The sequence below is a fragment of the Dromiciops gliroides genome, chromosome 1, assembly GCF_019393635.1.
Source record: "Dromiciops gliroides isolate mDroGli1 chromosome 1, mDroGli1.pri, whole genome shotgun sequence".
Lineage (NCBI taxonomy): Eukaryota > Metazoa > Chordata > Mammalia > Microbiotheria > Microbiotheriidae > Dromiciops > Dromiciops gliroides.
In genome coordinates, this window is record NC_057861.1 from 713,108,079 (window position 1) to 713,121,645 (window position 13,567).

A 13,567-nucleotide genomic window follows, 5' to 3' on the forward strand; every position below is an offset into this window, starting at 1 on the left:
GTTATTATGTGTATATATATATGTGTGTATATATATCTATATGTATATGTATATAGATATATAGATATAACCTATATCAGATTACCTGCTGTCTAGGGGAGGGGGGAGGGAGGGGAGGGAGGGAGAAATATCTGAAATTGTAAAGCTTGTATAAACAAAAGTTGAGAACTATCTTTACATGTAACGGAAAAAATAAAATACCTTATATGTAAAAAAATAAAATAAATAGCTCTAAAAAAAAAAGAAATATGACTAATTTAGCATTCTGACACCTTCATCTCTCTGTTAGGAGAGGGATAAGAGATTTCATCATGTATTCCCTGGAATCCGAATTGTTTATTATGCTGATCAAAGTTCCTAATTCTTTCAAAGTTGTTCGTCTTTATCATATTGTTGTCATTATGTAAATTGTTCTGGTGTTGTTTACTTCATTCTTCATCAGTTCATATAAGTTTTTCCAGGTTTCTCTGAAACGATCTCCATATGTTTTTTACAGCACATGAGTATTCCATCACATTTTCATACCGTAATTTGTCCATCCATTCCCCAAGTGATGGGCACCACCTCAGATACCCATTTTTGGTCACTAAACAAAGGAAAATATTTTTGTACATACATAGTTATAGTTTGTTATGATTAAGATTAACTGTAATAATATGGAACACTTCATGATTTGCATGTCACCCCTGTGGAGGAATTATGCTTATCTTCTCTGTATCTTTCTGCTTTTAATACATATACCACTGAAATGAGTACCTGATGATTTTTAAATTGCCAAATCTAATGGCTTTTTCTCAGTCCTCATATCTCCAGACTTCTCTGCAGCATTTGAGAATGCTGAGAACCATTTCTGTCCTTCTAGATAATCTCTCTTTTTTGAATTTTCCTAACACCATTCTCTTGGTTTTGCTACTTGCCTGACCTCTTCTACTCAGTACCCTTTGCTTGACCATTATCCATATTGTGCCCACTAACTCTGATTCCAACCCAAGGCTTTCCTGTGCCCTTTTCCCTTTTGTCTCTTTGCTGGGTGATCTCATCAGGCCTTATGTGCTCAGTGATCATCTTTGTGTAGATGACTCCTATTCTTATATATCCAAACCTACTCTTTCTCCTGAGTACCAATCCCATATTATCACCTGTCATTTGTTATTTTGTAACTGGATGACCTATTTGTGTGTGTGTGTGTGGGGGGGCAATGAGGGTTAAGTGACTTGCCCAAGGTCACACAGCTACTAAGTGTCACATGTTTGAGGTCGAATTTGAAGTCAGGTCCTCTTGAATCCAGGGCCAATGCTTCCTCCACTGCACCACCTAGCTGCCCTGACCTATAAGTATCTTAAACTCCACAGAAAGGCAGAACTTATTTTCTATTTTCCCAGAACCAATGCTTCTTATAAAGTTCCCTATTATGGTCAAGGGTACCATCATCCTTTCAGACTCCCAGGTTTGAAGTCTCACTTTCATCCTCTACTCCCTACTCTTACATATCCAATCAATTACCAATTCTTGTCATTCTTATCTACACATCTCCTGATAATATCCCAGAACTCCATAAAAAAGTTAGCTCAGGCCTCCATCACCTCTCAATTAGATTATTCCAATAGCTTTCTACTTGTCTTCTGTACTTCAGATTTCTCCCCATCCCAATCTATCCTCCACCCCCTCCATAATTTCTTAAAGAGCAGGTCTGACCATGTTATCCCACCTACTCTCATTCTAGTGGCTACCTATTTTGTCCCTAAGATAAAACAAACAACAACAACAAAAACAAACTCATATGTTTGTCCTTCAAATCTCTCCACAACCCAGATCTTTCCTCCCTTTTGAGTCTTTTTAGACATTACTCCCCTCCATATAGCTATATTATCGGATCTACTGTCCCCATCGTAGAGTAAAGCAATTTCTGTCAGAGTTTCTGGGCTACATATCTATAAACACTCACAGCGTGGTGAGCCAGACACCTTCAGTTAGTCCTTCTGTCACCTCCCTAGTTGATAGTTGGGGAAAAACAAATGTGTTGAGGATTTTTAGTTTTAAGCTATATGCTTTAGTATGAATTGTGTTTGTGAATATGAATTAATAATTGGTACCATTAGCTTCCTACGCAATAACACAAAGGGCTCTTGGCAGCCTGCCAAGAGGAGAGCTATATGAAATAACTTCATAAGGAAAAAAAAAACATACTAATTCCTCGTCCATAATCTCTAGGAAAAAAAGGCAAAAATTGAAGACAGGCAAAAGACTTTCCATGAAAGCCTGGCCCAGTTCATTTATTAAACTAATCTGGGGCTTTTGAACTTTCTTAAGTATCTCCCAATCCTTCAAAATGATTAGATACTCCTTCTGTGGATTCACATTTGAATCTCCTGGTGTTAGAATTTCTTTTCATTTTTTCTTTCTCATTCAAACATGAAAAGGTTGAGGATAACACTTTGAATACAGCTTAGGAAAGTCTAAAGAACTAAATAAATTTCTTTTTCCCCTATATCCCATATTAGAGGAAGCCATTTCCTTTTTCATCTTTCTGCTTGCTAATATATCAACAAACATTCATTAAACACCTACTATGTTCCCTCTTTAAATCGAAACTCAGAAAGGTTGCAGTAAGAAATCTATCAAATCCATGACAGAAGGGAGGATAGAATACTCCTTGTATTGAAAGCTTCTTCCTAAACTTTGCCCTGACATCATCTGCCCTGGAGGGTTGGTGTCCCTAAGCCATTCCCAATAAGTTCGTCATTGCCTAGCCTCCTCTAAGACCTTGCCATAGAAGGTAGGGGGCAGGGGTGGGGAAGAAGACACCAACTTACCTGATACTAAAACTCATCTTGGCTCTACTTCATTAGGCCTGAGATTATCATATAAAATGCTCTCAGGACTATGATCCTTCCATAATCCACACAATGAAAAGAAAATCTTGCTGGGTCAGTGATTCTATAGGAGTTCTTGATCCTAAGGAAACTCACTCTAGGATAGCTTTACAAGGTATTAACATTTTTCAGGGTTACAGGGGAGGAAGAGAAAAACTACTTGAGTGTCTACTCAAGCACACTTCTCAGTCTTGAAGCTATTTCTCCTCCTTCTGTTAGAAAGGATGCTGCTGTGTTTGCTTCTATCTTTGGAGCCTGTTGTGCACCAAAACCAGCAACTGATGTTTTTGTTTTGTTTTTTAGTGAGGCAATTGGGGTTAAGTGACTTGCCCAGGGTCACACAGCTAGTAAGTGTTAAGTTTCTGAGGCCGGATTTGAACTCAGGTATTCCTGACTCCAGGGCCAGTGCTCTATCCACTGCACCACCTAGCTGCCCCTAGCAACTGATGGTTTGTTTTTTTTTTTTGTTTTGTTTGTTTGTTTGTTTTGCTTTTTCAGATGGTTATAGAATCCCCAACATCAATAACCCAGCAGTTCTACAATTCTGGTCTGTCATTTTCTACAAGAATCATGCTCTAAGCATCTCAAATGTGGGCAAGGAGCCAAGAAAAAAAGCATGATCCAGATGTGTTGAACCCACCCCTTCCTCCACTAATCACCTTCTTTTCTCTTGTCAAGTTGTGTACCCTCAAGCATCTCTTTGCTTTACTTTCCCTCCTCCCTTTACTTTAATTCTTTCCATCAGTCTATTTCTGCAGAAGACCTCTGAGTTTATCTGTGTTTGTGTTCTTTTAGTTTCAGGAGAGGTGGATTATAAGCAGAAAAGGATGATGTCTACAAAAAGGTTGGTATTTGGCTTGAGAACCCAAGCTTTTGTGAGCTCAAGAATGAAGATGGAACACTTGACCTGGAGTTAGAAAAGCTTAAATTCACATCCCACCTCAACTACTTACTAATTGTGTAACACTGAGTGAGTCATTTAAATTCAGTGCCTAAATTCCCTTTTCTGTAAAATATGGAGGTTGGACTTAATAGCCTCTAAAGTCTTTTCCAGCTCTCAAAAGCTTTCAGTCACAGTTTTCCTGCCTAGGGTCCTAAGGAGATTTAGGAGTCACCCAGATATGGATGACAGTTGAACCTAATGCAATGCCCTAAAGAGACTATAGAGAAAGAAGAATAGAGGTCTCAGGACAGAGTCTAGGGATATCCTCATTTGTGGTGATAGGAACAGTATGATGACGTAGATTGAGAGATTAAGAAGGACCAGTCAGACAAGTAGGAGGAGAATCAGAAGAGTATGTCCAGAAAGTTCAGAAAGAAAAGAATCAGCAGAAGGGAGTGATCAAAGGTGCCAAAAGATTCATCGAGAAGTTAAGAAAGGTAAGGACTTCTTAGGATTTGAACCCTAGAAAAAACCACTATATGAATATAGGAATTTCAGTGGTCAAGACAAGAAGGTAAAGATAATGAGTTTAGCCTGTTTTTTTTTTTTCTATTAGCTTCAGGAAATGCCAGGGTGAAGTAAATTATTTAATTATTTTTCCTAATGGACAAATCTATCCATGTCTGTAGGTAGCTGGGAAGAATACGGTTATTGAAGAAAGTTTAAAATTAGGAAGGGAGAATGTCAAGTTCCTGGAGGAAATGGGGAACTAGCCAGAAAATAATGAGAAAATAAAAATTAGAATCAGAACATTTCATGGATCTCACTGTTGGGTTTTCAGCACCTGATGTGTTGAACTCATTTTAAGAGGAAGATACTCTCAAAATATTAAGACATCAACTAGCCAAAACTTCATTTGCCCACTTAAATGATTAATGTTGCCATCGGCTTTGGGTTGTGTATTAATGAAGGTCAGTAGCCCCGGATTTTTCTTCCATACCAAAATATCTCAATAGTTCAGAGATGGGGGAACTGTCCATAAGGATCTGGTTATCAGCATTTTTATACCACACATTATTAAATCACAACATAACCTCAGCAAGAGAGCAACACTTTAAATCTGGTTTTTGGCCTACTGCTTAGAAGTCCAGTGTGCTATCAAAGGCTAAGGCAGTAGCATATGGTTTTTCAGCAGGTCAATGATTTGACAAATGGTCCTCCCCTGGGCTTGGGAAGCATTGTCTGCAAATTAATAGTTACTGAAAGGAACTGCCTATATGAGGGTTTGTTCACGTGGATAAAAGGGAAATGACTATAGTTAAATGTTGAAATGAAATAAACAAGGGTAGCAAGTTCACATTTTAACTTAAGGAATCCTCCTTTTTGTAATTATGAAGTCGTTTGTTTGGATGCCCTTAACTGCTCTGTAAGAGGAGAAGTGGTAGAGATCAATGATGAGGACAACAGAGACTAGCTAAATGAAGAGACTATATCAAAAAGGCATAGGAGCAACTTCATTTCTAGATTAGTAATTGATATGTATTGAAGCACACTGAATATATTTGGATGTGATTTTACTTTTTAATTGGCTGATACATGCACAGACTAAAAGATAGAAGAAAATTAGCATCTCATGAGAAAGGTCTGCAATAAGGGAATTTAAAGAATATAAATAGATTGTTTGGAATCCAATTTAAAATATGCACATAATAAATATGATTTTTTTTGTGTCCATCACAGTAAAGAGGCATATATTTGCACACACATATATATGTGTGCATAAACATATCAATATCTTTTAAATTCTGTATTTACTTTAGAGGCATTTGTTATTCTTCTCTTTTACTTCTACCTTCCAATTTAAAAATGATAACAAAAATAAAACCCTCAAAATATTAAAAAACCCCTGAAACACAAATTCTACCATTGCTCATGTCATTTTAAGTCCTTTGCCTCTTTGACAAGAAGTTCATCTTCATTTTTCTGGACTTGTGGTTTATCAGGCCGGATTACAAATTCTTTAAAAAAATATTTTCCTCTATATTGTTGTCATTGTATAAATCATTCTCCTAGTTTTGCTCAATTTACTCTGCATTAGTTCATAGATATCTTTCCAGTTTCCTCTTAAGATATGAATATAGGTGTTGCTTTATCTTCTACTATCAATCTATGTATCTTACTAGATCTGTCCTCTTTGCATCTGCTGCCCAGCCTGGTTTCAACTCGACAAAACAAGATGCCACTCTCAGGATAAACTCATCACTTCTAACCTCCCCACCATGCTGCTAAATCAAGTCTTCATTGAGACACCACCCCCACCTCAGTCTCTTCTCTCCTCTGATTGGAGAGTTGGAGGGCGACTTACCAAACTCCTCCCATTTATAAAAGGCAGAAAGAGGAATTTTCAATTCACTTCACTTTACATATGCTGCTCTATCCAGTTTCAACTCTGTACCCAATACCCTGTGGTGTCCTGTTTCTCCCCATCCCCACAAATTTCCTGACTCTTTTGTGTGTTATCTTGCCAATTTAGACTGTATGCTCCTTTAAAAAATTAACTATATCCTTTGTGCGTAGTATAATACTTGGCAAATGGTAGGCACTTAATAAATGTTTATTAGATTGGATTGATCTATCATCTATCTATCTATCTATCTATCTATCTATCTATCTATCTATCTATCTATCTATCTATCTATCTATCTAATCATCTCTAGTGTTTTGATATATTTCTTCCCAAAAGGAGTAACTGAGCTATCCTGATATAACTATCATGTGACTAGGCTAATATTATTATTATTTTTTAAAGTATCAAAGGCAAAAATGCTATTCAAGGAAGCATTCAGTAAAACAAAACTACTACCAGATCCCCAAGAATGGCTCATTGATACAAAACTTTATGTATTGAGTTACACAGGATTATATATAACAAATTATTCTGTCCTACAAGTCACTGAACTTAGCCCCTTCCCTCTGTCACCTAATTTGTGCTATTTACATTCAGGAAATAGTAGAGGACCAAGCTAAATAAGAGCTTTTTGTTTTGTGTCCTGGGTCTCAAAAATCCAAATTATTCTCAACAGATTCTCAAAGCACTCTCTTCTAGGTAAATAATGCCAAACACATAGTTCCAGAAAATTGGAAGAAAAGAATGAGGATGATGCTTGTGTACCCCCATTTACTTTACACTATTAGATTGACAACACTTTTTTTTTTTAAACTTGTTGATTGACTATAGGAATTCTAAGACCACAGCTTTCATCTTTTGTTTCTAGGAATGAGATATTCAGTACTTCAGAGTGGAATCTGATGACTGGATTTAAGGCTGGGCCTGGAGTCAAATGAGGCTACAAACAATAGCTATGTGGCCCTAGGAAAGTCACTTACTTAACCTCAATTTGACTCAGCTTCCCCAATTGTGAAATGGAGAAAATAAAGCACCTACCTCCCAGGTTGTTGTGAGGAGAAAATGAGATAGTATTTTTTAAAGGAGTTTAGCATAGCCCCTGACACATAGTAGGGACTATATAAATACTAGTCCCCATCCTCTTCAAATCAACATGAATTATGTATTCTATTTGCTTCATGGACTACTAGAGTTGAAATAATCTCATTACTCATCAAATCTAACCCTTTCAGAAGCATGAATCACTTTACAACATCCCTGATAGTCATCCATCTGCCATTCTGCCACACTCACAAAGTGACACATAAAACAATGATATACAACTGAAATTTTAGGGTTATAGAAACTAGAGCTGAAAGGCACTTTGAAGGTAGCCTAGTTCAACCATATCCCTTATCCAAGAATCCCTTCTGCATGATGCCTAACCATTGACCACCTAGCCTTTTCTTGCTTTCTTCCCATATGGAACAAAGAATATTTTTTTTTCTTATTCTTGGATAGATCTAGTTATTAGGATGTTCTTTGCTGTCATATGATTTGTAGTCAATGGTCCTAGTGCTGTTATTCTGAACAAGAAAAAAGCCTATTTCTCTATTCATACCATTTCCCTTCACAGTATTGGCAGCCAATCATGTTCTCAAATCATCTCTTCTCCAGGCTAAATATTTCCATTTCTTTCTTTTATTCTTCATGGGTGACAGATTCCAGACCATTTTTTGCCATTTTTTTATCCTTCTCAAGAGTGTACACAGGGGCAGCTAGGTGGCACAGTGGATAGAGCACCGGCCCTGGAGTCAGGAGTACCTGAGTTCAAATCTGGCCTCAGAAACTTAACACTTACTAGCTGTGTGACCCTGGGCAAGTCACTTAACCCCAATTGCCTCACTAAAAAAAAAAAAAAAAGGAGTGTACACAGCTAATTATTCTGTTCTGTTGGGTACCTCTGGAAAAATGACTCTGTCATCCAGTATATATCATTGCTCCCAGTTTGGTATCATTCATAAATTTGATAAGCAGGCCTTCTTCATTCAAGTCAGTAATAAAAACAAATGTTTACTTTCAATTCAAAGCACATGCTTTTGGTAATTCTTGGTAAGTCAAAAATGGTCATAGTAGCATACACTTAATATTGTAGATGCTCAATATATATATGTTTGTTCAGGGCAATGAGGGTTAAGTGACTTGCCCAGGGTCACACAGCTAGTAAGTGTTAAGTGTCTGAGGATGGATTTGAACTCAGGTTCTCCTGAGTCCAGGGCCAGTGATTTTTCCACTGTGTCACCTAGCTGCCCCAAGTCAATATACATTTGTTATAAGAAGTAGTTACTCTGGGGCAGCTAGGTGGCGAAGTGGATAAAGCACTGGCACTGCATTCAGGAGGACTTGAGTTCAAATCTGGCCTCAGACACTTAACACTTAACTAGCTGTGTGACCCTGGGAAAGTCACTTAACCCCAATTGCCTCGCAAAAAAAAAAAGAAATGAATGGGAAGGAGACCACAATTGTAACACTGATAAAAAAATTCACATTTATATAGGAACTTTAGGATTTACAAAGCACTTTTCTCACCAAAACGAAACCAAAACAAAACAAAAACCAACGATGACCTAGATTTGGATAGTATTAAGAGTAAATGATATTTTAAAACTGATTATAAAGATTCACCAAAAGATAATCTTTCCACATATACAGTGGAGTATCAGTGAAAAGGAACAAATATTTATCAAGCACCTACTATGTGCTAGGTACTATGCTAAATGCTTTACAAACATTATCTCATTTGATCTTTCCAATGACCCTGAAAGGTATGCTTATTATCTTTGTTTTTGAGAAAACTTAGGCACATAAAGGTTAAGTGAACTTCCCTAAGGTTATAAAGCTAGAACATTTCTGAGACTGAATTTGAACTCAGGTCTCCCTGACTCTGCCTTTCTCCAGGCTTAGCATTCTATCCATTTTACCAACCAGGTGGTAAGAACTAGATGCTCTCTGTTGTTCCTTCCAAATTTACTTTCTATCCCTATAATTATGGATCTACCAAGACAGGATAGTTGTAGGTTGAAAAAATATCTACCTGAATGATATGACAGGGATTACTTCATTAACATAAAGACACACAATTATTTTACTATAGTTTTTATCCTGATTTGAAACTCTTGTTCATATAATTCTCCCTATCTTGGATGCCATTCCTATTCTTATTTGACTTTTTCAAACTTGATCATCTTTCCAGACCTAACCATCTACATGAAGCTTCCTGTGAAAACACCAGTCCATTTGTGAACTCTTCCTCTTAGAAACTCTTATTTTTTTGTTATGTTACTTGGACATTTATCCCATACTGCCTTGGGCTTAGACAGATCTGGGTTCAGTTCTTGCCATGACTCTTACTAGCTTGCATAAGCATTGGCAAGCCACTTAATTTTTATATCCCTAAGTTAACTCATCAGTGAAATGAGGATGGCAATATACTTGCAAGGTCTAGTTCACAAGGTTGTTGTGAGCATTAAAATAAATAATCTATATAAAGTATTTTGGAAACAATACTGTTATAAAAATATAATGCTTATTACTTTTATTTTTATTTTCCTCAGAATTATGATATCTCCAATTTATAGAAATTTCCCAGATGAAACTAAAAGTACTTTGTGAGTAGTTGTGATATTTGGTTCTTTGCTCAATAATACCCAAGATTCTTTGAAAAGCAAAATATCTTGGCAGTACTCAGTACCCCAGGATAAACAAGACCACATAAGAGGTATATGTGTGTGTATACATACATATAAATATATATATATATATATATATATATATATATATATATATACACACACATACATATATGTGCATATTATATATATGACCAGAGCAAGTCCTTACTAAAATCAGAGAATTTCAAGTTATCTGTTAGTAATTAGGCAGTTTAACCACATAATTTGATGAATGAGGAAACAATGGCTTAGAGGTAAAGTGACTTTCCCATAGTCTAATACAGGCATACATAATGTTTTGGTTTTTTTTTTTTTCATTTTTTAGTGAGGCAATTGGGGTTAAGTGACTTGCCCAGGGTCACACAGCTAGTAAGTGTTAAGTGTCTGAGGACAGATTTGAACTCAGGTACTCCTGACTCCAGGGCCGGTGCTCTATCCACTGTGCCACCTAGCTGCCCCTACAGGTATACATAATGGAAGGAATAGACTTTAAAAAAAAAAAAAAACTGTTTCTGTCTTATCTAATTCTTGGTAACATTAAAATAGTATTGTACATAGATTAATTTGTGTACATATGTATATGTGTATGTATATATGTATGTATTCACATATATCCCAAATCCCATGGTACTGTGGAGCTTTCTGTATTTGTAGTATGATATTAGATGTATCTCAGTTTATATGTACATGTGTGTGAGACATATCTCATTTCTGTAGATATGCAGACATTGTTTCTGTTGTTTAGTTGTTTGTCAGTCATGCCTGACTCTTGGTGACCCCATTCAGAGTTTTCTTGGCAAAAATACTGGAGTTATTTGCCATTTCCTTCTCCTGCTGATTGTACACATGAGAAAACTGAAACAAACAGGGTCAAGTGACTTGCCCTGGATCACACAGTCAATGAATGTCTGAGGACATATTTGAACTCCTAAAGATGAGTCTTCCTGATTCTAGACCCAGCACTCTATCCATTGCTCCACCTAGTTGCATGGATATCCATATGCATGCATATGTAGGGACAGAATATTGAATGTAAGTTCAGTAAGACTGGGGTGTGAATTCCACCTTGACTATTTACTATGCGATTGTCTAACCTTTACATTTCCTTCCTTTAAGAAAACATTTGCCATTTTAGATAAAGCAACTATCAGTTGCTTCCCTTGTACTATACAGTCCTGAAAATGTATGGAGAAAGAAGGCAGAAGAAGATGGGGGAGAAAAAGTGTTTCCGTAGAAGTTTGTAATCTTTAAATGTTCAACTAGAAAACAAACAAAAAGGGACATAGGCACGTGTCTTCACCCAGTGTAATGAGAGGTAGCCGTTATTTTCAGGGCATCATGAATACATGTGCCTGAGTTCTACCATGATATTGCAATCTAAGGGCTACAACACAAATCAATCACTTTTCAACTTTGGCTTCCTCTTATTACAAACAATAAAGTAAAACGGCAGTGGCATTCATCTTTGCCACAATGACAGTAATCAGATGAGGGAGACGTGCTGGGGTTCTAGTATGCCCTTTCCTCCTGGAGTAGGGGAATTGAATTCATTCATTCATTCATTCATTCATTCATTCATTCATTCATTCATTCATTCATTCATTCACCAAACATTTATAATGCTCCTCCTATATACCAGGCACCATGTAAGGTACTGCAAAGTCTTGACTGTCTCCTATAAGCTGACATTTGGAACCCAAACGTGCATTTACATTGAACATTAAAGGTAAAGCATATCTAAAAATCAGACAGCTTAGTATTTGCCACTCTCTCCTTCTATCCATCGAATGAAAAACATAAACTACTCCAAAGCAGTTTCAAGGGGTGACTTACCTCAGCAATACATATACATCAATGTGTTACCACTGGCTTTGAATCCATGTTTTCAAATGTCAGGCATCATAGCTCCTTCCATGATAAAGATCCTCTTCTTCTCACTGAGTTTTCATGAAATCTCCATTATGTTACCACACACTAGATCATGAGTACATTTGCTACTTATGAGAAATGTGGATTTCTTTACATTTCTAGATTACATCTTCTGTCTTGTTAAACCCTGTCTCTCATCTCCCTACACTTGTTACAGCTTTCTTTTCATCAAATTTTGGATGAACATCATGCAAAGACATTAAAAGACTCTCCCTGCATTTGTTTGCCCCAGTAATTGTTGAAGATGCTTGAAGGCATACAAATCTAGAGAAGAGAGCTGGAGAACTCCACAGACAAGGGACAAAGGAGCCAGGCTGGAGGATTCATCACTTCCCACTTCTCTTCACACCATTTTCTAAACAGCAAAAAGATTGCTAGCTGGGCGCCACAATCAGTCAAATGGGACTGCTAAATCAGTGGCACTACAAACTAATATAAGGCATTTTTATTTTTAACAATGGGGAAATTAGCTGTTCAATTGTGATAAAATCAGCTGGAGCCTACTTCAAAGAATACAGACCACATTTATAAATATGTGCAACTGTTGCTTTTTTTCTCCTAGGACTAAAGCTTTTCAGGAGCTGTTTGTAGGAAAGCTACCAAATAAATCCAAGGAATAAAGTAAGCAGAGACCCAACCTCCACAGCACATAATCTCAATTCATTGGAAGGTTGCCAGGTCTTCTGAAAGACTGAAATCCCCCAGCACTTTGCAGCTCTCTGTATTCAATGATCATACCCTGTATTATAGATTTTAATGTTCATATTAATTTCTCATCTCCCCAGTAGACTGTAAGTTTCATGAGGACAAGACTCATATCTCATTCTAAATTCTATACCTGCATTACACAATACAGGTAAATTAAAAAAAAATATTAGGTCACTGAGAAATATTTGTGGAATTGACACTATAACGTACAACTATAAGTGGCATCCCAGGGTCCTAAAAGAATGAACAGAACTCGCAGATATGCCAGTCTGATTTAAGTTCTGAGAATTTCAGGCTGTCACATAGCTAGCTACATAAGAGCAGAAATATAATTTGATCCTGAAGGAGTAAGAATACCTTAACTTCTCCATCATGGACTCTTGCTATACAATCCCAGCGATGGATAGACATAATGGATGCATGAATGTGGCCAGCATATAGCAAGCATATTACATGCCAGAGCATTGAGGCCAATTCTCTACATTAAGTATGGTGCTCTTTGTAAATCCTTCCGGGTCCCAAATGAATAATGGACAAGTCTGGGCAGTACAATCTTATATGACCAAACAGAAGCACCATTAAATAGTAGAACAGGCACAGTTTCTGGAATCAGAGGACCTAGTTTCAAATCCCATATCCATGGCAAAATACCAGAGTGACTTTGAGCCTACCTCTCTCTGCATCATTTCCTCATTTGCAAATGAGGAGGTTGGACTATGTGGCCTTGAAAGTTCTTTCAAGTTCTAGAAGTTCCCATATCAGTGATAAGAAGGTCCTGATGAATCATCTTATATAATCTCTACATTTTAAAGATTAAAACATACACCTCCCCCACACACACATACACACAAAGAAGTTAAGAGATATGAAGCAATTTGCCCCAAACTACACATCTAGTTGGTGGAAGATCCTCAAATGCATTCCTTCTTCACCTCTGAATCTTGGAATTCCTAGGTTGTTTTTTTTTTTCCCCAAAACCCAGTTGACCTTTTGCATGAAGCTTTTACCCAATCGTTGCAATTGTTGCCTCATGGCCTCATGAAAATATCTTGCACTT

At 37.0% G+C, this 13,567-nt stretch overlaps 1 protein-coding gene and 1 non-coding gene across 3 annotated transcripts in view; both read right to left on the reverse strand.

Annotated features, from left to right (window-relative positions):
* The window catches only part of GRM7 (glutamate metabotropic receptor 7), a 995,782-nt gene that overhangs the window by 309,245 nt on the left and 672,970 nt on the right, over nt 1-13,567 (reverse strand). The window lies entirely within an intron of this gene.
* On the reverse strand, nt 651-756 carry LOC122737707. Its single transcript, XR_006354507.1, has one exon. It is a non-coding gene; the product is annotated as a U6 spliceosomal RNA (small nuclear RNA).